Source organism: Choloepus didactylus, chromosome 4 (assembly GCF_015220235.1).
Source record: "Choloepus didactylus isolate mChoDid1 chromosome 4, mChoDid1.pri, whole genome shotgun sequence".
Taxonomy (NCBI): Eukaryota; Metazoa; Chordata; class Mammalia; order Pilosa; family Megalonychidae; genus Choloepus; species Choloepus didactylus.
Genome location: NC_051310.1, coordinates 94,105,099 through 94,128,125, shown reverse-complemented (window position 1 = coordinate 94,128,125; position 23,027 = coordinate 94,105,099). Strand labels below are relative to the sequence as shown.

Sequence of the window (23,027 nt, the reverse complement as noted above, 5' to 3'; positions counted from 1 at the left end):
TATAGTTAACAGTAATTATTTAAAATTTTTTCATCAATTGTCAACAATAGGGGGGTATATGGAAACCCTGTATTTTTTACATGACTTTTCTGTAAACCTACAATTTCTCTAATTAAAAAATAATTTTAAAAAAACCATTATGCTATACAGCAACTGCTAAAAAAAAAAAAAAAAAAGCTGAATAAGAGCCCAGTCTTCAATTAGAGATATGAATGAAGCAGATCTGGTTAAGACTAGGGCATATCAGGCCAAAGGGTAAAGGTTGAAACTGACTGTGTGTTAAAACTTCAACCTCCCTGTGAAACCAAGGGAAGAGATGTTTATTTGGTGTAGGATCTATATTTTCTAAACAATATAACTTCTACAGTCAGTTTGTTCAAACACCAAAATTACATGGAACTTTGAATAGGAAGTGAGCTATAATAGGTCTGTATAGGTTAGAGTGAAATAGCAACACATCCCAAAGTAATTTGGGTGGAGAATAAAAATATATATTCGGGGCCCTCCTGAAGAGCTGGGGAGGATGCAGAGGTGCTGGACTTCCTCATCTGGATTCTTGCTGATGTTCTCACAAACATTGGGGACTGATGACTTGATATGCTGAGCCCTCTGTCTTGGGGCTTGCCCCTATGAAGCGCCTTACTGCAAAGGAGAGGCTAAACCTGTTTATAATTGTGCCTAAGAGTCTCCCTCTGAGTGCCTCTTTGTTGCTCAGATGCAGCCCTCTCCCTCTCTCTCTAACTAAGCCACCTTGGCAGGTGATCTCACTGCCCTCCGCCCTTCGTGGGATCAGACACCCAGGGGAGTGAATCTCCCTGGCAACGTGGAATATGACTCCCAGGGAGGAATGTAGACCTGGCATCGTGGGATTGAGAACATCTTCTTGACCAAAAGGGGGATGTGAAATGAAACAAAATAAAGCTTTGGTGGCTGAGACATTTCACATGGAGTCGAGAGGTCATTCTGGTGGACATTTTTACGTACTATATAAATAACACTTTTTAGGTTTTAATGTACTGGAGTAGCTAGAAGTAAATACCTGAAACTATCAAACTCCAACCCAGTAGCTTTGACTCTTGAAGACGATTATATGACAATGTAGATTACAAGAGGTGACACTGTGATTGTGAAAGCCTTGTGGATCGCACTCCCTTTATCCAGTGTATGGATGGATGAGTGGAAAGATGGGAAAAGAAACTAAATGAAGGATAGGGTGGGTGGGGGGGGGGTGATTTGAGTGTTCTTTTTTACTTTTATTTTTTATTGTTATTCTGTTTCTTTCTGGTGTAAGGAAAATGTTCGAGGATAGACTGGGGTGATGAATGCATAGCTATATGATGGTACTGTGAACAGTTTATTGTACACCATGGATGACTGTATGGTATGTGAATATATCTCAATAAAACTGAATTTAAAAAAATAAAAAATAAAGAGAAGGAAATAATGCACAACTGTCAATACACTTTTGGAAGATGGAAGCTGGTTGGGAGAATAGTAACTGAAAGCCAAGTACAGAAAATTGAAATCGAAGTACCTATAGAGAGAAATGCCTAATAAAAAGAAGTAAACTAACTTTCTGAAGAACTCCAGAAATGCCGAGGTTTAGAGGCACCAGATGACATAAATCAAAGGAGGAGAGGGTGAGACTGCAAACTGGAGAATCTGCCCTGTGTAAGTAGCAATTAGACCTCTGTGTCCACCATTCAACCTCACTCAGCCAGCACATTCCCCTGCCTATCCTGAATTCTAAACCCAGAAGAGTATCAGACACACATGACAGTAATATAAAGAACTTTTCTTTTATTGCAGATCTAAAAATGTCATGTCCCAGGAACCTTTTTTTTCCCTCTCCAAAATGCTATAGGAGGATAAAAGCCACAAAACAAGATAATTATCTAAGAAAGAAAATATGGAATCTACATAGTACAGACGCAAATGAAATTCTTAAAATAAAAGAAATATAGCAACCCTGTGCAAAAGAGAAAAAAAAACATTATGCTAAAAACTGGAGTGGTCAATGATTGTGACTAAATGTACAAATATAAAACTGTTCTTGCATGTGGGAGAACAAATGAATGTCAACCATGCAGAGTGTTGGAAAGGAGATGGTAATGAGGAAAAAATATAATCAAAGCAAGCTAGAGTCTATGATCAACAGTAACACTGTAATATGCTTCCATTAAATGTAACAAAGGCAATACACCAAAGCTAAATAAGTACGAGAGGAGGATATAAGGGAGGGATATGGGATTCTTGGTAGTGGTGTTGCTATCTGACTCTACTACTATTATATTGTATTATATGATAAAAAAAGATAAACAAAAAACCATTATGCTAAGTGAAAGAAACCAGACATAAAATATACATACTGTATGATTCCATTTATATAAAATGTAAATATAAATAAATTTATAGAGGCAGAATTAGATTAGTGGTAATGTAGGGCTGGGGAATGATAGAGGGATTGAGAGGTAACTGCTAAAGGGTATGGGGTTTTTCTGTTTGGAGTAATGAAAATGTTCTAAAATTGATTGTGGTGGTGAATGCATAACTCTGTGATTGTACTAAAAGCCACTGATTGTACACTTTGGATGGATTGTATGGTATGTGACTGTATCTCAATTAAAACTGCTTTTAAAAAAAAGAAAGAAGAGCTAGAACGTAGGGAGGTGGGTTTATGCAGGACTGTAAGGAGGAGAGACGATAAGGTGGAAATGAGGTATAGGCAACAAAGTTTAAACAGAGCTAAGAACCTGGATACAAAATCATACTTTATAACCTGCACCCCTTTTACCTTTCATTACTTGCAAACAGAATTGAGCACTAACTGGCACTATACTTTGTTAGTGGGCTACAGGACCCAAAGACTTGAGAAAAAAAGGGAAACAGGACTCTTCTTGCTCAGGCACCATCCCAGAGGAGTCCCTCCCACTAAACTTTTAAAAGTGCCATCTCTTGGAAATGCAGACCCCCAAATTTAAGCAGGAAGCCAGCAGTCTCAGATTTTCTGGGAAGAAAGGCTGTACTCCCTGAGCAAAGGGACCCATAAAGAAAAAGGGGCCATTTCACATGATCACTCCCCATCTCTGGTACCTGAGTATTGGGTGGCTCTTAGGCAAACTATAGACCCAAAGATTCCAAAATTGAAAGATCTAGGGGAGACACAAGGAGCATGATATTCATCCTGGGGTATCTCCACAGTTCCCTCAGATCATCAGAAAAGCTAAAGATCTAATAAGTCAAGGGGCTAGTAAAGAGTTCCTCTCCCAGCCACTCTGTTCTCTCACTCCTTTCTCTTTGTCTCTCTCTCTCTTCTTTCTTTCATCCACACATGCACATACTCTTCTCCTTCCCATCCTTCTCTCTCCTTTTTTCATCCCCCTCTTCCTCCCTCTTCACTCCTTCCCTTCTCACCAAAGACTTGGGTGGGATCTTGCACTGTGGCTGACCAGACCTCAGGGGAGTCAGCAGGGGCCAAGACAGCTTTTCACCAACACCCCAGCATGGCAACTGATCCGATGTCCAGGTACCCACATGTATGTCCCTAGTGGCCCAAAGGGCACGGGAAGGAATAGCATGTCCAAAGGAACATCCTTAAGAGCCCTTTTTACAGACAATAAGGAATATATTAAGAGTCCTTATCTTTTTTTAAGACACATAGTGAAACATTTACAGATAAAATGAAATGATGTCTGGGATTTGCCTCAAAATAACCCAGGGCAGGAGGAAGACAACAGGGAGATGGTATACAAATGAAACACAATTGGCCATGAATTGATAATCGCTGAAGTTGGAAGAGGAGTACCTGGAGGTTTTTCATATTATTTTCTCTACATTTGTGTGTTTCAACACAACAGAAGCTGAGCCCATAGCCAGTGGACCCTCTGTGTCCAATTAAATAACCACCAAGGAAGGGAAAGAATCATTTGTGTGCAAACTCTTGGGACTTCAAGGCCAGCTAGGGTCAGCTTAGACATCATACCTTAGTAAGGTTCTCAAAACAAGGGTGTGGTGAGCTAAGCTGAGGGTATGGAGCTGCAGAAAAAGGAAAAACTTCTGCCCAAGCACATGGTCTAGTTTCCAAACACCACCTACAAAAAGAAGAAAAACAAAATATTTTTTAATGGGACTGAAGGTAAAAGTTAAAGGAAAGACAGTTTGAAAAAGTAATAACAGTAATCCATGAGAAAAATCTCCAACCTAAATTCAAAGCAGCCCCCAAATGCAGTCAAAGATAAAATTTTTCCCAACCCTAGATCTCTGACCCTTCTCCTATTATAATGTGGTCATTTAGAGCACAGACTGTACCTGGATTCAAATTCCAATTCTACTACTTAGTAGCCACATGACCTTAGGCAAGTTTCTTAACCTCTGTGTCTCAGTCTCCCCATGTGTAAAATTGGGCTGTTAAAAGGATTAGATAAATTAATATTTGTAAAGCTCTAACAACACTGCCTGCCACATAGCAAACTGTATGTTAACTATTATGCCACCAACCTCAGTAGCCAGCAAGCTGCACCTCAAAACTTTCAGGCTGCCCCAGCAGACTGCACAGTCCCTAAGCATCAAGCTGATGGGAAGCATGCACTGGGGACAGAGACAAAGTAATTAAAATCCAGTTCACCACACAACTCATCCTCCAAGGCTCAAGTGGCCTGTTGAAGCCAAGGAAGCAGAGGGTCAGGGAGTGGGGACAGGACCGGGGGCAGGTAGGCTGGGAGAAAGGTACAGGCTGGGGGAGACACCAGGAAGGAGCATGACCTGAGGCAAGTAATGAGAAATGGGAAAAGCTGGCAGAACCCATCTTTTAAAATTAGGTGGTCCTCAAATGGAGCTGAACATTAGAATCAACCTTGGGAGCACTGGAAACTACTAATGCTTGGCCACAACCCCCAGAGATTCAGGTTTAATTGGCGAAGATTAAGAAACACGGGTTAACAGTCCATCAGGTACATGTCCCCACAAACAATAGAATAAAAAGTCTTATGATGTGAATGTTTAATTCTGCCCAATCTCTAATCCTGCATTCCTTCACTTGACCTCATTTTTGTCTTCACTTTGACACACCAGCATTTGTTTTGGATTCTAAACAGAGATATAAACAATGTTAATGGGAAAATTTAGAAGGGAAGGCAAGGGAACCCATTATCCAACTCTAAGAGAGGAAATAGAGAAAATTTTTGTGTGTGTTTGAAGTTTTTCCTTTTCTTATTTTGGACTTCACATTTCAAAACAAAAACTAACAACCAGACACTGTGCTGTCCAAGCAGGGACAAAAGTTGAAGGGTAGAGGGAAGGTGAGAGTTAGGTCTGACGACCAATAGTAAATAAGTCCTCAGGTGCTCCGCTGAATGTACCTGGTTATTTATTCTAGGTTAATATTGGTTCCTCTAGTCACCAGACTCTATGAGGCTATGCAGGCAATCTCCTGTATGCCATAAAGCAGTTTAGCTGCAGAGAGGGGCTGAAAAACCTGACCATCAGGCTTCACTGACCAATGTCACCCTAATCACATACTCATGCTTGTATTTACATGAGCTTTACAGTTTTTAAAACACTATGCCCACCCCCTACCATAGGTTTTACCCTTGGGAAGACGGTTGCTGTAAAGGAGAGGCTAGGCCTCCCTATAATTGTGCCTAAGAGCCTACTCCCGAATGCCTCTTTGTTGCTCAGATGTGGCCCTCTCTCTCTGGCTAAGCCAACTTGAAAGGTGAAATCACTGCCCTTCCCCCTACGTGGGATCAGACACCCAGGGGAGTGAATCTCCCTGGCAACGTGGAATATGACTCCCGGGGAGGAATGTAGACTGGCATCGTGGGACGGAGAACATCTTCTTGACCAAAAGGGGGATGTGAAAGGAAATGAAATAAGCTTCAGTGGCAGAGAGATTCCAAAAGGAGCCGAGAGGTCACTCGGGTGGGCACTCTTATGCACACTTTAGACAACCCTTTTTAGGTTCTAAAGAATTGGGGTAGCTGGTGGTGGATACCTGAAACTATCAAACTACAACCCAGAACCCATGAATCTCGAAGACAATTGTATAAAAATGTAGCTTATGAGGGGTGACAATGGGATTGGGAAAGCCATAAGGACCACACTCCCCTTTGTCTAGTTTATGGATGGAAGAGTAGAAAAATAGGGGAAGGAAACAAACAAACAGACAAAGGTACCCAGTGTTCTTTTTTACTTCAATTGCTCTTTTTCACTCTAATTATTATTCTTGTTATTTTTGTGTGTGTGCTAATGAAGGTGTCAGGGATTGATTTAGGTGATGAATGTACAACTATGTAATGGTACTGTGAACAATCGAATGTACGATTTGTTTTGTATGACTGCGTGGTATGTGAATATATCTCAATAAAATGAAGATTAAAAAAAAAAACACGCTATGCCCATTTCTCAAGGAATTGCTAGTAAGCGGCAGAGAAGGACTAGAGCCCAGGCTTCCTCCTGCCTCCAAGGATCAAGCTGCCCTCTACTCAGGAACTCTGAACCGGAAGGTCAGATTTCAGATTTCACAATACACTCACCTTCCCAAGGTGCTCCTGTATATGGCACAAAATTTCACCATAGCCCTTGCCATAATTATGACACACCTTAGGGTGTTGTAAGTCCAAGATCAGAAAACATTGTTCTAGATTAGAGGTTCTTCCACACCAGAAAAAGGACTGTTGTAGCTGAAGAGACTCTGGAAAACCAATAGATTTAAGCCACTCACTCTACAAGTAAATAAACAGGCTGGGAAGAGGTGAGGTGATAAAATGAGAAAGTACATAAACTGTAAAGGGTTTCTATTACAGTGAAAGATTACTACTGTTATTCCTGGCAAGGTCACAGGGGCCCTGCCTTAGCTTTCTGATCTGAAGCCTGAAGTCCCCTACTCACAGGTACTCAATTCAAATCTCTCAAAGACTGGGAATAAGCCTTATTTAACCATTAGACCGGTGATTCTCAACCTGGAGTGCACACTAGAAACACCTGGGCAGCTTTTTAAAAATACTGGTATTTTTACACATCAGACCAATACACCTCAGACCAATTAAATCAGAATTTCTAGGGGTGGGGTCAGGCGATTTTAAAAAACATCCTGGGTGACTGATGTAGTCTAGGTTTGAAAACCACTGTCTTAGACCAAAGTGTAGTACAAGAATGGTCACTAGTCTTGAAAGTCACCCAAAATCTTGTTAAAAACGTAGATTTATGGACCCTACCCCTACCCCCTCAGACTCTGACTCAGTAGGTAAGGAATTGACTCCAGGAATCTGAAGATGTAACTGCCACCCTAGTGGGTTTCTTGCACACAGAGGTTAGAGTACAACAGATAGCCTTAAGTGAGTCCCAGAAGTCACACCTGTGCTTCAGCTGACCATGGAGTTCTGGGTGGCCCAAATATCTGGACTGGAGCAGGCTCCCCAATGATCAGGGCCCCATTGCCCACTCTTAGCCAAGAGCCAGAGCAAAAGAGAACCCACTCCCTTCAATCACCAGCAGCCTGGGTGACCCTTCTAACAGGAAAGTTGGATCCCATTGTGCCGTCGCACAGCTGCCAATGGCTTTCCATCTCACTCCCAGCTAAAGCTCACGTCCTAACCAGGCTTACAAGCCCTTGGGGACCAGCCCTGGCCTCCTCTGCCTTACTTATCAGACCTCATATGCTGCTCCCCCCAACCACCACCACTCCAGCTCCAGCCACTCTGACTCCCTGGCTGTTCCTTAAACACCTCTAGCACACTCTGGCCTCACAGCTTTTGCATCTGTTTTTCTCTCCACCTGGGTGGCTCTTCCCTCAGCTATCAGGATGGTTCACTCCCTTATCCCCTTCAGGGCACTGCTCAAATGTCTTTTCATCAGTGAAACTGCTCTGACCTCCCTATTGCACGTGATTATTCACTGCAGCATTATTCATGATAAAAACTGGAAACAATCCAAATGTCCCTCAACTGGTGAATGGTTAAACAAAATGTGGCATATCCATACAATAGCATACTATTCAGCAATAAAAAGAAACAAAGTACTCATATATGTTACAGCATGGATGAACCTCAAAAATATGCTATGTGAAAAAAGTCCAATGCAAAAGACCACATATTGTATGATTCCACTTATATGGAAAGATCACATGTTATGATTTCATAAAAAAAAAAAAAAACTGAAAAACTGCCTCCCTGCCAAACCTTCCTATGCACCAATTCTGCTTTATTTTTCTCCATGGTACTTTTCACACATGCCTCATCCTGTATATTTACTTGTTTATTATCTATAAACCCACACATATTATATTATGAGCTCCATGCGCATACAATATTTGTTTATTTTGTTCCCTGCTATATTCCTGATGCCTAGAATAGTGCCTGGCACATAGCAGACACTCAAATAATTATTCTAAGAATTACTGAATAAATCAGAAACAACAGTCTCAAAACATTACTCAAACCAAAAGACCATAAAGAAGCTGATTATACGAAAATCACTTCTCCACTGATCTCATCTTGGCAAAAGTCATTCCAAAAAAACAGGTTAGAAGCCTAATGAAACAGAAACCATTTAGAAATAAGAATTTCCCGTCAATTAATCCAACCCAAATGGGTTTGCGAGTCAAAGACAATTTGTTCCGAGAACTAGATAAGGCTGTGGAGACAGAAAATGAAGTTGAAAGGAAGTGACAGAACAAATGGATTTCAGATACCATCCTGATAGACATACAGGTTCAGAAGAAAGCCCAAGAGCACCAACTCCACTCACAAAGGGAACTTTTCAGCAGACCAGAAGAAACAGAAGGCCCCTCCTAATACTGGGTTAGTCTGTGACATGCAGGCAAGGTACAGGCTATTAACCTGCACGCTCACCACCAACCATCAACCTGATCAACATCAACAATGTGAAGACCACCCTTCCTTTCCTCATCACCTACTTACACTCAAAAACCATTTGAAGCCACTAACATCACTTGAAACTACCAAGTTGGGAGCCCCGAGAGCTGTCATCAAGGCAGCCACACAGCAGCTAAGGAGCTGTCATTAGCAAATTTCACTGATTTTTATCTGTTCTGCTCCATGTCTGCCAAGTCCTTGTCACCTCTTTCCTCATCGCCTCTGGTCTTTCCCTACATGGTCATCCTACATGTCTCTCTAAGACCAATCTTCCCCAAAAACCACTCTTAGCAGATCACTCACTCTCTGCTCCAAAATTTAAAATAGTTTCCTAAAGCCTGCTATATCAGGTCCAAACCCCCTGCCAGGCTTTTGAGAGCTTACCTAGGTCTATTAATTTTACATTTCAGCAGCTGCTCTTTCATCTGCCTCAAAGAACTAAATCACTGCCTTCTGCCTCAACAACACATTAGTAAGCAATGAAACTGTAGAGACTGGAGCAGACTGGGCCGCATCTCCAACCTAACTTCCCACCCCCTTGCGGCAGCCTGTAGCCTCCATCCTCAGTCTCCCCACAGCCCCCTGCAGTTTCTAGCCATGCTGCCCTTGCGCACCTCATTTCCACAACACACATGCACACCCATTCATTCAATAAATATTGAGGACAGTGAACAGAACAGACTAAGTCCCTGCCCACATGGAGCTGTTATTCAACTGGAAGGAGACAGACAGACAGACAAGCAAATTCATAATATGTCGGCTTTTCTCAATCAGGGTTCTTTATCTGCAATCAGAAATCTGAGTGACTGTATCTCAACTCTGAAAACAGTTCTAGACGAAGGAAAGAACAAGTGGAAAGGCCCTGAAGCAGGAGAGCGCCTCATGCACTCAAAGAACAGAGGCCAGCACCAGTAAGCAGGGAGCACAGTAGAAAACGAGGGTGGGAGGCAGATAATGCCAGGACATTGCAAGGACTTTGATTTTTACTCTGAAGTGACAGGCTACAGGAAGACTTAGGGTAGATATGCCTGACTTACATTTTAAAAGGATCACTCCCTCCTACCTATACATCTCAGCCATCTATCATTAGGTATTAGAATTGTGAGAGATTTATTCTCCCCTGGATTATTCAAAAATTTTCTAAACTCAACATATATTATTTTTAAAATGAAGGTGAAAACAATCTTTCCAACCCTTTAAGACTCAGCTCAAATTGTACCTCTGCCTCAAAGTCCTTTGCAGCAGCCCAAGCCCATGCTGTACCCTATGCCCCAGAGAGCAGAACCACCCAGGGTGATGCAAGGTTGGCAATGAGGAGACTCAACTGCACCTGCTTGCAGAAACTGTTATGTATGAGAGTTTCTTTTGCTGTCTTTCCTTCTCTCCTGCCATGCAGCTACCTTCCTCCCTTCAGACACTCTTGCCCCCAAGTGCCTAACTGGATCCTAGTCTTTCTCTCAGTTGACATAATTAATTCCTGGTAATTAAAGCTACTGTTTGATGATGAACTGCTAAGAGTCTGACCTCTCCCAAGAGGTGTATACATTTAAGAAGAGGACTCTAAGATGGAAATGCAAAAGCCTTCAAGACTCAGAGGAATGGAACTATAATGGTGGAATGACAGGCACTGGGATACATATTTTGTGGGTAGGTAGCTGCACTATCCTAAAGGGCACAGGCACTTAAGGAAGCAGTGTCAAGGGGAGACCACCTCTTCCTCCTCCCAAATGGCCATTCAGTCCATTTTGGGTACCAGAGAATGTTCCCCAGAGGTAACACCAATCATTTCAGAGGGGTGATCTGTACAAGACTAACCACCACCTAGAGAAAGAAAAACCCCAAGACATATCCGATCTGGAAGCAAATTGTTCTCTAACTGCTTTCAGTGGGGCAGCTCCTTGAGGGCAAAGTTCATCTCACATGATTCTTTTATGCCACAGGAGCAACCAGCTCCGGGCTGGGCCCAGGGTGGGCCTTTCATCTGCAACTGTAAATTACTGATCAATGACAGCCCAGTTGTAGAAGGGCTCTGCAGGGTTTTAAATACAAGTAAATATTCTAATTAAGAATAACGGTTGTATTAATCACCTGTCTAGCATTTTTAAGGGCCTGAAGATTTATAGCCTTAATGAAGTATTAGGCAGTGAAGCAGTTTTTACAATCTCAGTTTAGGTCTGGAGTGTGTCTAACCAGAAAAGGGCAGAGAGCAGCCTTTCCCCACACAGACCAGAGCACTGGCTGGGCCATCCCCACCAGAACCTGGACAGCAGGCCCACCCCTAGGCTCCCTTTTCCTCTGAAAATGCCAAAGCTCTGCCTCAGATGTGTTTTCAGGCACTGGAATGGTCCTGAGATGAGCTGCAGTTACCATGAACAACTACCTTCGAGGCCTCTCCCTCTGGTCTCGCTCAGCCCTTCGGCTGGGAAAAGGAATGACTTCAACTTCAGGAACCGAACTGGCAGAAAGGGGCAAAATGCTGTAAACTGCAGCAAACCACGAGAATAAAAGAGGAGTCTCAGCCCACTCCGCTGGCTCATGTTCAGCTCCAGTTGCCAAGGACAGAGTGCATAAAGTGTTCTTATGGCCAAAGACTGGATGTGGAAGCAGTTCCCCTATCCCAGCCCCCCCAGGATGGGCTGAGCCCCTAGAAGGGAAGAAACCCCAGGAATGTATGCAAAGCTAACTGTCACATAGGAAACCCCTCTCTTTACAATCCTATGATCCCCAGGTTGTGACAAGGCTCTAGCATCCCCCATGTCAATGTGCAGGAGACTACCATGGTCCACGGGAGGAAGTCCAAGGTCATGCCCAAAAAGGAGTGATTTCTTTAGGATCACTCCTAAAGAAAACACCCAACAAATGAAACTACTGTAGAAGCCAAGTCACATTCTACTCATCAGCTCCTCCCAGCTGGGTGCAGCCCAGGCTCTCTGAATTTAGGGATGATCCCAGTCAGAGGTGCTGGTCTAATTCACCTGTCCAGGAGAACTACCTCTACTGCACACCTACGGCATTCCCCCACCCCCACCCCACCCCACCTAGAACTATAGGATTATAGTTCTAGGCAGTTTGAGTTTTTGCTTTAGGGCATGGAATACTTGTTTCCAAAATGAAAAGAGATCTACCATTTGTTTCTGTAAAGATAAGATAAAAATCCACGGAAAAATTCAAATGATCGAAAAAATATAAAGAATAAAGCAAAAACCACCCCAATCCCACCACTCAAAGGTAAGGAGATCTTACAGTGAACTCTTTTCTGTAGAAAGGAAGCAGACCTATTCTGAGTTAGACCTGGAGTGTAGATCTTGCCTCTCTGGATGGACCCATAGATTGACTTTTGTGGCAGATCCTTAATGCCACCTCAAAAATTTTTCAAAATCTCTGAGGCAGCTGCAATCATTCTGGTGTTTTCACAGCGTAACTTCAAGTCATACAGGTTCCCTTCCCCTCACACCTAACAATTCAAGGTCAGGAGTTTATCTGTTTAGCAAACATGCTTTTTCTCATTCGACAATATGTGATGGCAATCTTTCCACAATAGATCACATATACAGACATCCTCCTTTTCATCACCTGGAGCATGTTAATGAGAGAAAGGGGACCACCATTACCTCTTGATACAATACCTTCAAAATCTGGAATGGAGAGAAGGGACTTGCACAGTCACACAGTGAGAGAAGACAGCACATAAATGCTGACAGCTCTGAAGAATGATTCTGTGGTGACATCAAACTTGAAAGGCGTTCACTAACTTTTCTTTGAGCCATAAAAAGAATCAGATAAGTCATTTCAACACACACATACAAGCAAATGGTTGGCTGAAGTAGCACTGTGACTCCCTGGAAACATTTCTCAAAAGTTATTAGCCAATGGATTTCATATCCTATATTGCTAGAGGAAGAAGGGGGAGGACATTGGACCAGATGCCCACAAATGGAAACACACACAGATCTGAGGTACATGCAATTGCTCTGCCTCACAGAAGTTAACATTAGAACTCTCTTCTACTCAGTATGTTCCTATTTTTGTAGGAAAATAAAAACAGAATACATATAAAGATGGGTATAAAGGTCTAATTCAAATACTCTAGGTTGTAAGATCAGTGAGTTTTATTTCCTTTTTATATCTATCTGTATTTCCTAAATTTTCTACACAAATACATATTTCTTGTGTAATTATTTTTACAGTTTTTAAAAATAATTAATCCACAATCTAGGTTACTCTCTGGATTTTATTTTTCACTGTAGAAAAGTACAGACTCATAGCTCCAGAAGGTCCAGTATTGCAGAAGCAGAAAAAAGTGTGAAGGCCTAACCTCATGAAGATTCCAATTTAACAGGAAAGCTCACCATGACCAGGCTAAGTTGAAAGCAGAGGCTATTACTTTCTTCTCTGTCTCCAATGCATAGGGAAGATGAAGATTCTAAATCCATCTCTCCTTTTCAAGTACAACCCGAAGCCCCCAGCCCCTCCAAGAGTTCACGGACCTCTGCTCTCGGAACAACCTCTACCGTTCTGCCCACAACCATCCTTAGCCACAAAATTACTCACACCCCTCAGAATCTGCATACCTTCTCCATTAACCCAACTCTAGGAAACCCCCTTTTCCCACAACTTATTTCTAAAGACATTATTCCTCCTCTTCCTTAAGTTTCACAAGCACAGGATCCCACCCAAATGATATAGAATCATTTATTCCATCAATAATTGTTGTCAACTACACTATGTGGTGTTTGAGGAAAGACCATGTTAACAGAAAGGGTTAGTTTTCATAGAGCCTGAGAAAAACAAACAGGAATTGAGGAGTAAGAGTTTGTTAGTATGTCCCAGCCCTGAGAAGTGAGGGGGCAATGGCCAGAGGACAGAAACATCTGTCGTTCTGCAGTTTCATTTCTCATGGTCAGTTAATACCCTGAGTTTACGCTTCAGTCCCTTCCAAGTTTGGTTAGTGCGTCAGTCTTCCTGGGCCCAATCAGTTCCGACTGCCCTACAAAACGGAATTTCTGTTCTATGAAGCTGAGAAAAAGACTCTGCAGTATAGTGATCCCGCCAAAATAAAGCTGCCTCGGAATGATCTCTGCCTCTACTCTCTTAACTGCAACCCCCATAATGGAATGTAGTTGATGTATATAATACTTTCTGGTAGCTCCCCATAGTTTACAGAATGAAATCTAAACTCCTAGTCCTGCCTTTCACAGCCCCAATCCAGCTTTCCAGCTTTATCCCCAGATAACCCTAGCTCTCTTACGGCTCTAGGATTTCACACATACTGGTCCCTTTTCCTAAAATGTCCTTTGCTCAATCTTATTTGCCTGTAAAACTCCTATTCTTCCTCCAAAGCCCAGTTCCAAAGTCTCCTCCTCCCTGAAGCCTTCTCTACTTCCCCAGGCATTTAGTTCTTAACGTTCCCAACAGCTCTTTGACCACACACAATTGTGTTAGAGAACTTGTCAAGTACATTGTAGCTCATCCTTTTAAATGTCTGAGATCCTGGAGAGCAGGAACCTATTCATTTTGTATCCACAAATGCTAACAACGGGTCAAGCATGAAATGGAAGTTTAATTGATGTTGAATGATTGATGTTGAATGATTGATTACATGATTGATTACATTAGGTTATTTAGGGGAGAAGGCTGAGAGAAAAAGAGAGTTGCACAAAATTTAAGGGGTCCAAAATGACCATATGACTGAGGCAGCATGGATGTTGAAAAATTTTAAATAACAATAGCAACTAATATTTGAGCTAAGTGCTAAATCTTAATATGGGCTAGATGATTTTATCCTCAGAACAACCCTATGAAGTAGGTACTTTTATCTACATTTTATAGATGAGAAAACTGAGACACAAGAAAGGTTAAGTAGCCCAAGATCATTCAGTTAGCAAGTGGCAAAAGCAAAATGCAAACTCCGTAAGTATGGCTCCAGAGTCAGTAGGTTCGAGAATCAGACAGTCTTGGGTTTGAATCTAGATGGATCATCTGTCCCCTTTAGGCTTGTATTGTTATCTGTAAAATGGGTATAATAAACCCTTTCCCTTAGGGTGTACAGGGTGATAAGTTAACTATGATAATGCATGCAAAATTCTCTAAAATTGGTTCTCCTACTTAGCAGGCACTCCGTAAATACTAACTTATTTTCCTTTCTGTTCCTAAAAGCTGGGCAAAGGACTCCCTGAGGAAAAAGATCTCCCCTGAGACAGCTTTGAGGCTTTCCCAAACAGATCTGGTAGTTAGGCCATTCAATAAAAGAAAGCCTAGCTTTACCTGCTTATCTCAAACCCATTCCTCACATAGTGGCCAGAGACCTTTTAAAATGTAAATGTCATCAGTCACTGGCCAGTTTAAAACCCTTCAAAGGTTCCTAATCACACTGGGGATATACTCCAAATTCAAAGGGAGAAGGCATTCCATCTCCAATGCCTCCAAGGGCCCCTGACCCAGACCACCTCTCCACCGACTTATCTCCCCCAATTCCTGTCCCCCTCCAGCCACACAGGCCTCTTTCACTTCCTCCAGCTTGCCAAGGCCTGAACTGCTCCACACATGGTTAACTCTTAACCCTCCTTCAGGTGTCAGCCTAAAACGTCACTTCCTCAGGGAAGTCTTCCCTGAGCCCCCAACCCAAATCATGACCCATTTTCTCACCACTCTCCATCTTTCTGTCCTTGCAACCATCACTGTTTCAAATGATTAGTTTATCACTTCCTTCAAGGCTTTATTCAAAAGATACCTTCTCAGGAAGCCTTCCCTGGCCAGTTAATGTAAATTAACCCCCTATCTTGATACCTCATGTCCCTTTTCTCTGCTTTTTTCTTATTCGCCTTGGCACTTCACACTTTTTAACACTCTATTTCTTGTTAGATATTTTATTTATTTATTTTCCCTCCACTGGAAAGAAAGCCCCACAAGGGCAGTTATTTTTGCTTCCTTTGTTCACAGCATCTAATAACACCTGGCACTTATTTTGTTGACAAGTATTTGTTGTTGAATACATTTTCACGATAACCTGTTTATTATTGGACTTTCCTACTAAGCTGTGAGCTCTGCAAACTAAAACATGGTGTATTTCTGGTTGACCCCTATACTCCCAAAACCTAGCTAGCCCAGTGCATATAAGTGCTCAGTAAAATTTTACTAATTTACTAATTAATCAAAGCCGCATGCAATGGAAAAGTTGGAGAACGATCAAAATACGTGCACTAGTACGATACTTTCTCCTTTCTTTCACGGTGTAATGTACCTGTGAGGTTGAGGAAACAGACCCCTGAAATCTCCCAAAGCACCGACCAGGCGAAACACCTGTCCACATCCTGTGTGCTCAGCCACACTGGACACACTGACTGAAGCTCCCTTCAGGCCCTATAGGAAAACAGAACTAAAGGCAAGTGGGCCAACCTTAAGCCAGATACCATCTTACTCTCCAAGTCCTATTCCCCTACTGCCAGTCCTAATCTAGGCTAGTCCTGGGGCGCCAGACTTTCTTCCCTGGGTGAGCCCGTGGATTTATTCCATTACAGGACTTTTAATGCCATCTCTGGCCTACTCAAAAATGGTTTAAAATCTCCGAACAGCTCCAATAATCCTGGGGTTCTCAGCAGCAGGCATACCTGAGGTCATATGGGCCCCTCCCCCATCAAACGGGCTGCTCCAAGGCCAGAAGGCCATCTGTCCAGCAGACGCTCCCCTGTCCTCGCTCGGATAATATTGAGCCTTACCTCCCAGGTTGGCAGGAAGAGCCCCTGCTGAGAGACTATTTCCACCCTGATGAACAGGCCTGGTCACCCCCTGAAGCCCCCAACTCGAGAGCAAGAGTACCTGCCGACTCCAGGAGAAACCTTCCCCGTGTCGGAACTTGGGGGAAGGGGGGGACTGGGAAAGGATTGAGGAGCGCCTCAGAAGGTCGATCCCCGAAATGTCTACCCCATGACGGCGCCAGCTCTCGCGGCGGAGGGGAACGCCGGGGTGACAGGGCGTCCGGGCTGAAGAGAGCGGCACCGTTATCCGTGCCCGGGCGGGGGGCCGCGGGCTGTCGCCGAGGACGACCGCCCGTCCCGCGCGGGGAGGACAGCAGCGTGCTCGCCCGTCCGGCCAGGGAGCGGCGGGTCGCGGCGGCGGAAGGGGCAGGCAGCCAGTCTGCCGGGGGCGGGGTGGGGTGGCGGCCGGGGCCCGCCAGGCGGCGGTCTGGGGAAGTGGCTGCCGCCTCGGGCGGCGGGCAGGGTCCGCCTGGCTGCAGGGCCGGGCCGCGGCGCGGGCGCTGGCTCGGTCCCGGCCCCGCTCAGCAACTGCTCTGGCTGAGACGTCCAGGCGACTGCCCCGGCCCGCAGCCCCGCCCGGCCCGGTCCGCGGGGGGCACTTACCTGAAGGCGGTGGCGGCGGCGACTGCAGGCCCCGAGCTCGGCCGCGCGCGTCCCCAGCGCCGGCTGCGGGAGCCACAACATGGCGACGGCGGTGGCGGGCGGGGCTGCGGCTCCGGGGGCGGAGCGGGGGCGGGAGCCGGCCTGGCGGCGGGACCTGGCTGGGGCCGCGGGCGGGGGGGGGTGGCGTTGAAGGGGTAGGCGGAAGGCGACTCGGACCTGGGCACAGGCCCAGGGCGGTGCGGCTGAGGGGCTGCCCCGGCCTGGGCCCGGCCTCTCTCCTCCTGCCCGAGGCTAGCTGCGCTGCGAGAGCCGGGGGGCGGCCGCGGCGGGCGGGGCGGCGCCGCGGAGGGCTGGACCCCCGACCCCGGCTCCCGGAGCCCGCCAGCCCGGCCAAGATCCCTGCCCGCTAGCGGGGCGGCCGCTCCCTGCGACCTGGGCCACTCTCCTTCTGACGCGCCTCCCGGGCAGGGGGCTTCGGGAGGGGCCGAGGTCGCCCACTAGGGGGACCCGATCTGCCGACGTGGCTGTGTTGCCCCAGCGGACTGCGAGCGCCTCTGGAGCCGGTACCGCGTCCTCAGCACTTAGATCCGGCACGTAGTGGGGCCTAGTAAAAGGCTAAGTCAGAGAAGGCAGAGTTGGCCTGGGCCTGGCGCTTAGTAGTTACGCGCTAACCTTTCGGTCATTGCTGGATATAAGGACATTCACGCCGGCTTGGAGGTGCGGACGCTCTGAGTTATTGCCTCAGGGGTAACGGTGGGACACGCGGCAAAAGGAGTGGGAGGACTGGCCACGGTTGCTTTCCAGGGGTACGCTGGGAGATCTCTCAGAGTTACTGGGGATGCCATGACTGTGCAGGGTGAGAGGTGGGAGCCAGAAGAGTGCCCAGCAGGACCTCCCAAGAACCAGGCAGGGGTGTCTGCAACATCATGGTGGAAAAGAGATCAAGATGTAGAAGGCCAGGCCCTGGTGAGCACCCACTGCTAAGTATGGAGGAATTCCTTCTGAAGACCTAGGGAAAGAGATGCCAATTTGCAAAAGAGGTGCAAGGACCTGCCGTGTGCCAGGCTTCCAGGCCAGCACTTATGTAAAGGAGTATGTTGGTGATGAAGCAATGAAGGCAGTCAAGGGTGATGATTCTTTCCCGAAGTTTAGCAGTGAAAGGGAGGAGAAAGTAGGCCTGTAACTTAAGGGATAGTAAGAGTAAAGGAGAGAGTTGTTGTTGTTGTTTTCAGTTTGAGGGGAGATGACAAATAGGGGAGCTGACAAGGGAGAATGAGAGATAAGAGATGGGACGGTTAATGGTACAAGATCCCAGAAAAGGAAAAGTAGATGGGAGTGGGGAGGAGGGAAAAGGCAGAAAAGAGGTATACCTCTTCCTACAAAATTTAAAGGACGCATAAAGTTAGAAATATTTTCAGGTGGGTAGGCATGCATACTGAAAGGTTTTAAGGGTATGTAAATCAGCCCTGCCTATTTTTCCTGGATCAGCTGCCTGGATGGCCCCCAGGTTCACCATAGGCCTGCTGGAGTCATTGGCCTTTAAAACTTAAATGCCACTAAAAGTGGAAACCTGGTATTCTAGTTTGCCAATGCTGCCGGAATGCAAAACACCAGAAATGGATTGGCTTTTATAAAGGGGGTTTATTTGGTTACACAGTTACAGTCTTAAAGCCATAAAATGTCCAAGGTAACACATCAGCAATCAGGTACCTTCACTGGCAGATGGCCAATGGTGTCCGGAAAACCTCTGTTAGCTGGGAAGGCACGTGGCTAGCGTCTGCTCCAGAGTTCTGGTTTCAAAATGGCTTTCTCCCAGGACATTCCTCTCTGGGCTGCAGTTCCTCAAAAATGTCACTCTTAGTTGCAGTTGGGATATTTGTCCTCTCTCAGCTTCTCTGGAGCAAGAGTCTGCTTTCAACGGCTGTCTTCAAACTGTCTCTCATCTGCAGTGTCCCTCTTGGCTGTAGCAAGCTGGCTTCTTCTGTCTGATCTTATATAGTGCACAGTAATTTAATTCAGACCCACCCAATGGGCGGGCCAACACCTCCATGGAAATTATCCAATCAGAGATATCACCTATAGTTGGGTGGGGCACATCTCCATGGAAACACTCAAAGAATTCCAATATAATCAGCATTAAAATATCTGCCCCACAAGATTGCATCAAAGAATATGGCCTTTTCTGGGGGACATAATACATTCAAACTGGCACACCCAGCATACCTACTGTGGTGATTTGGAACTGTATGAACCTCAGAAAATCATGTTCTTAAAGCTAATCCATTCCTGTGGGTATAAACCTATTGTAAGTAGGATCTTTTGATGAGGTTACTTTACTTAAGATGTGGCCCAGGGTGGGTCTTAATCCTCGTACTAGAGTCCTTTATAAGAGAATGAAATTTACATGGAGAGGGAAAGTCACAGAAGCTGAAAGCCATAAAATCCAGAAGAGAAGGGAAAGACCAGCAGATGCTGCTTTGTGCCTTGCCATGGGGCAGAGGAGCCAAGGATCACCGGCAGCCAGTCTTCAGGAAGAAAGCATCACCTTAATGATGCCTTGATTTGGACATTTTTCTCAGCCTCAAAACTGTAAGCTTGTAGGCTAATAAATTCCCATTGTTAAAGCCAACACATTTCACGGTATCTGCTTTGAGCAGCCTAGCAAACTAAACACCTACCAATATCTCCAAAGATTCTTGGGGGAATTTACATTTCTCTTAATTATCTCTGGTCCCAATTTCCTGTTTCTAAAAAATAATCTATTGTGTTCTTTTAGGAAATTTATCATCATACCATGAATACCACCCTGTTTATACTCCCAAAATACTGTACCATAAATGTAAACAAGCAAAATGCCCAATGTTATAAGACTGTTAAATAAGTTATGGTACATTTGTAGTAAAAAATCATGTTGAAGATAAATATTTGACATAGGAAATACTCATAATTTAAAAATAAATTATAAGATGACATACCAGTTTGTAATACACTAATATACATAAATATGTAGCATGCATAGATAAAATGGGGATTTTCATTTTCTTCAGTGACTTATGCATTTTCTTATTTTCACAGTGCATTTATATTTCTCTTGAAATCAGGGGATATGGCATTTTGAGTATTAAAGTATGAAGTATTCAGTAAAATGTGAAGTATTAAGTTTAAAAAAGTTTTTATAAGAAAGATATTTTTTAAAAAGACTGTTTATGGAGTTGAAGGAAAGGGAGATTAGGAATCAGGAATGGAAACTGGAAATGTACTTTGGCAAGCAGAGATAGGTTAGGTGAGAGGCTGTCCCAGGTAGAAGGAGCAGTACAATCAGCACAAAAATGAGAAATGGATGGTACATTCAGGAATGCCATATGGTCAGTTTGACTAGAGCACGAGTTTCATTTAGAACAGTGGGGGAATCACCCTGGAAAGGAAAGGTAGGGCTATACCAAAAATTGTCCCGAACACTAAGCTGAATCCTTTGTACTTTGTGTGAACTGTGCAGGTGATAAATTTTGAAATAAATTTTCCTATACCTATTTAGAACCAATGAGATTCTATATTTCAGCCCATCTATCCTAATGATATTTGGACATTCGATTGACTCAGGAGCAATGAGGTCGGGGCAATAGGCTTTGCGTCACAGCTGTTTACAAAGTGAGAATTGGCCCCTGTTTCTCTGGTTATTTATTAATAGGCTTTTTATTCAAAAGGAGCATAATTTTGGAGAGAAAGCAAATAAGCAGAGTGAAAATTAAAGGAAGAAGAAATGTGTGCCTTAACCCAGAATCTTAACTGACAACACATGCATGCTCCTGAACCTCTGAAACAAAAGGTACATGAAATGTTACCCTTAGTCCATGAAATACATGCTAATATTTTCAACTTTATTATTTTTATTTCTTTTTAAATGCTAGTCAGGACCTACTTCTTTGATTCTATGACCCACTATCAGGTCACAGCTTTCCTTAAAGGACAATGAAAAGAGGCTAGACCATTCCCTGCTATGTTTGCAGTTCTAATTTTGAGTAGGCATGCAGTCTGTGACATCAAGCTTGCCATGTTTACATATCCCAGAAATTAACAGGACAGGCAAGTCTCTCCCAGGATGTGGTGGGGAGGAGGTGGAAGGTTTGGCAGGAGTCATGTTTTGGTTTCTCTTCCTTTCTCAGTAATATTTCCTATTATCAGTCTTTCTCTGGAGCCATACATTTGTTTCTCCTTTATCCAGCTTTAGATATGGATTGAATGTTGTGATAGTTTGGAGCTGTTATGTACCCCAGAAAAGGCTATGTTCTTTTAATCCATTCCTGTGGGTGCAGACCTATTGTAGGTGGGACCTTTTGGTTAAGTTATTTCAATTGAAATGTGACCCACCCCATTCAAGGTGGGTCTTGATCTTTTTACTGCAGTCCTTTGTGAGAGTATGAAAGACAGAAAAAGCCCAGAGAGCTAAGAGAAGCTAAGAGATGAAATTAAGAGAAGCCCACAGAGAAAAAGCCCCTGGAGGAGCTTAGAGAGGAAGACACTGAAGCCAGAAGCTGGAAGCAATGAAACCTGAAAACAAAGGACCAGCAGACACCAACCATGTGCCTTCCCATATGACAGAGGTGTCCCAGATGCTGGCAGCCTTTCTTCAGAGTCCAGATATCATTCTGTTGATGCCTTGAATTGGATATTTTCACGGCTTAAGAACTGTAAATTGTAAGTTAATAAATCCCCATTGTAAAAGCCAACACATTTCTGGTATGTTGCATTCCAGCAGCTTTAGCAAACTGAAACAAATGTCAAGGAAGACTGGACTACTGCCTGCAAACAAGAGAGAACTTTTTATTTGAAAAGAATAAACAGAATCATGGACCAAAATTAAAATGAAAACAATTTATATTAATTGTGACAGTTACCTTAATTTCACAATACACAGAAGCCATCATATCCAACACTGTTGGAGTTTTATAGTGGCAATAAATATCATCCCTTTCTTATAAGATTGGAACCTATAAAGAAAAGGAAATATCAACTGTTTTTATCTGTGAAGCTGAACTGAAGAATGTGGCTTGAATGGTGGCCTGTAGGCTTTTTAATATTATTCCTCTGAATTAAAATTATCCCATCCTCCACACTTAACCACACTCCAATTTTCAGAGGCCTAGCAACCTTAACTGCATCTGACTAGAGAAGATTGTGCTCTCTGAGGTTAGCCAGATCCAAATTCACCAGTTAGGTGTCACTCCTTCTGGAGTGAGTTGTGGTAAAAATAAGCAGGGCAAATTCTGCCCTTCTATTAAAAGACAAAGATTGGGGGAAGTATTTACCTCCACCCCAACAAATTATATCTGGCCCAATAGCTGGTTGGTAAATTGAAAAAGTATATTGAGGCAGATGAATCATAACAAATCATAAATACATACCTTAAAGATTTCATTTTAATGTAAAACCTATAAAGAACACTTAATTGCCAATCTTTGGATGTGGGGCCAAACCTTTTCTTTGAGCAAAAGTTCTGATTAGAGTTTTTGAGCTGTTTTCTAACATAAATCGTATCCATGATGCATTTTCTATGCTTCCAATGTTTCTTTAAAATTGACCAACCACTTAAAACCTTTTATAAAACAATATAAGTTGATTCTTGTTCTAAAAAAAAGAAAAAAAAATCCTTTGTGGTTGTCTCACCCACATCTGGTTTGACGGTAATTTTCAACTGACCTTTAGTTAGTATTTCCAGAGCATTCAACTGACATTTCATAGAAGCAACTCTTTTCATGATTACATTTCATCAGTTTATGTAATTCTAATTACATTAATT

At 43.7% G+C, this 23,027-nt stretch overlaps 1 protein-coding gene and 1 long non-coding RNA gene across 8 annotated transcripts in view; one reads left to right on the top strand and one right to left on the bottom strand.

Moving 5' to 3' along the window:
* Window positions 1–17,303, bottom strand: part of ZNF592 (zinc finger protein 592) — a 57,673-nt gene extending 40,370 nt beyond the window's left edge. For 2 of the 6 annotated variants that reach the window (XM_037833118.1, XM_037833120.1), the window contains exons 1-2: window positions 17,231–17,303; window positions 3,983–4,091 (exon numbers count right to left, since the gene is read on the bottom strand). The gene's annotated coding sequence lies outside the window, so the exon portion shown is untranslated. Of the gene's footprint in view, window positions 1–3,414; window positions 3,774–3,805; window positions 3,922–3,982; window positions 4,092–4,497; window positions 4,588–17,230 lie in introns of those variants that run through there. The other 4 variants (XM_037833119.1, XM_037833122.1, XM_037833124.1 and 1 more) reach the window with 3 other exon arrangements.
* A 132-nt stretch (window positions 17,304–17,435) lies between these two features.
* LOC119531658 lies at window positions 17,436–21,693 on the top strand. Of its 2 annotated transcripts, none has more exons than XR_005216373.1 (3): window positions 17,436–17,947; window positions 20,935–21,056; window positions 21,634–21,693. It is a non-coding gene; the product is annotated as an uncharacterized LOC119531658 (long non-coding RNA). The 2 variants fall into 2 exon arrangements; XR_005216372.1 differs by having other exon boundaries at window positions 20,919–21,056.
* The last annotated feature ends 1,334 nt before the right edge of the window (window positions 21,694–23,027 follow it).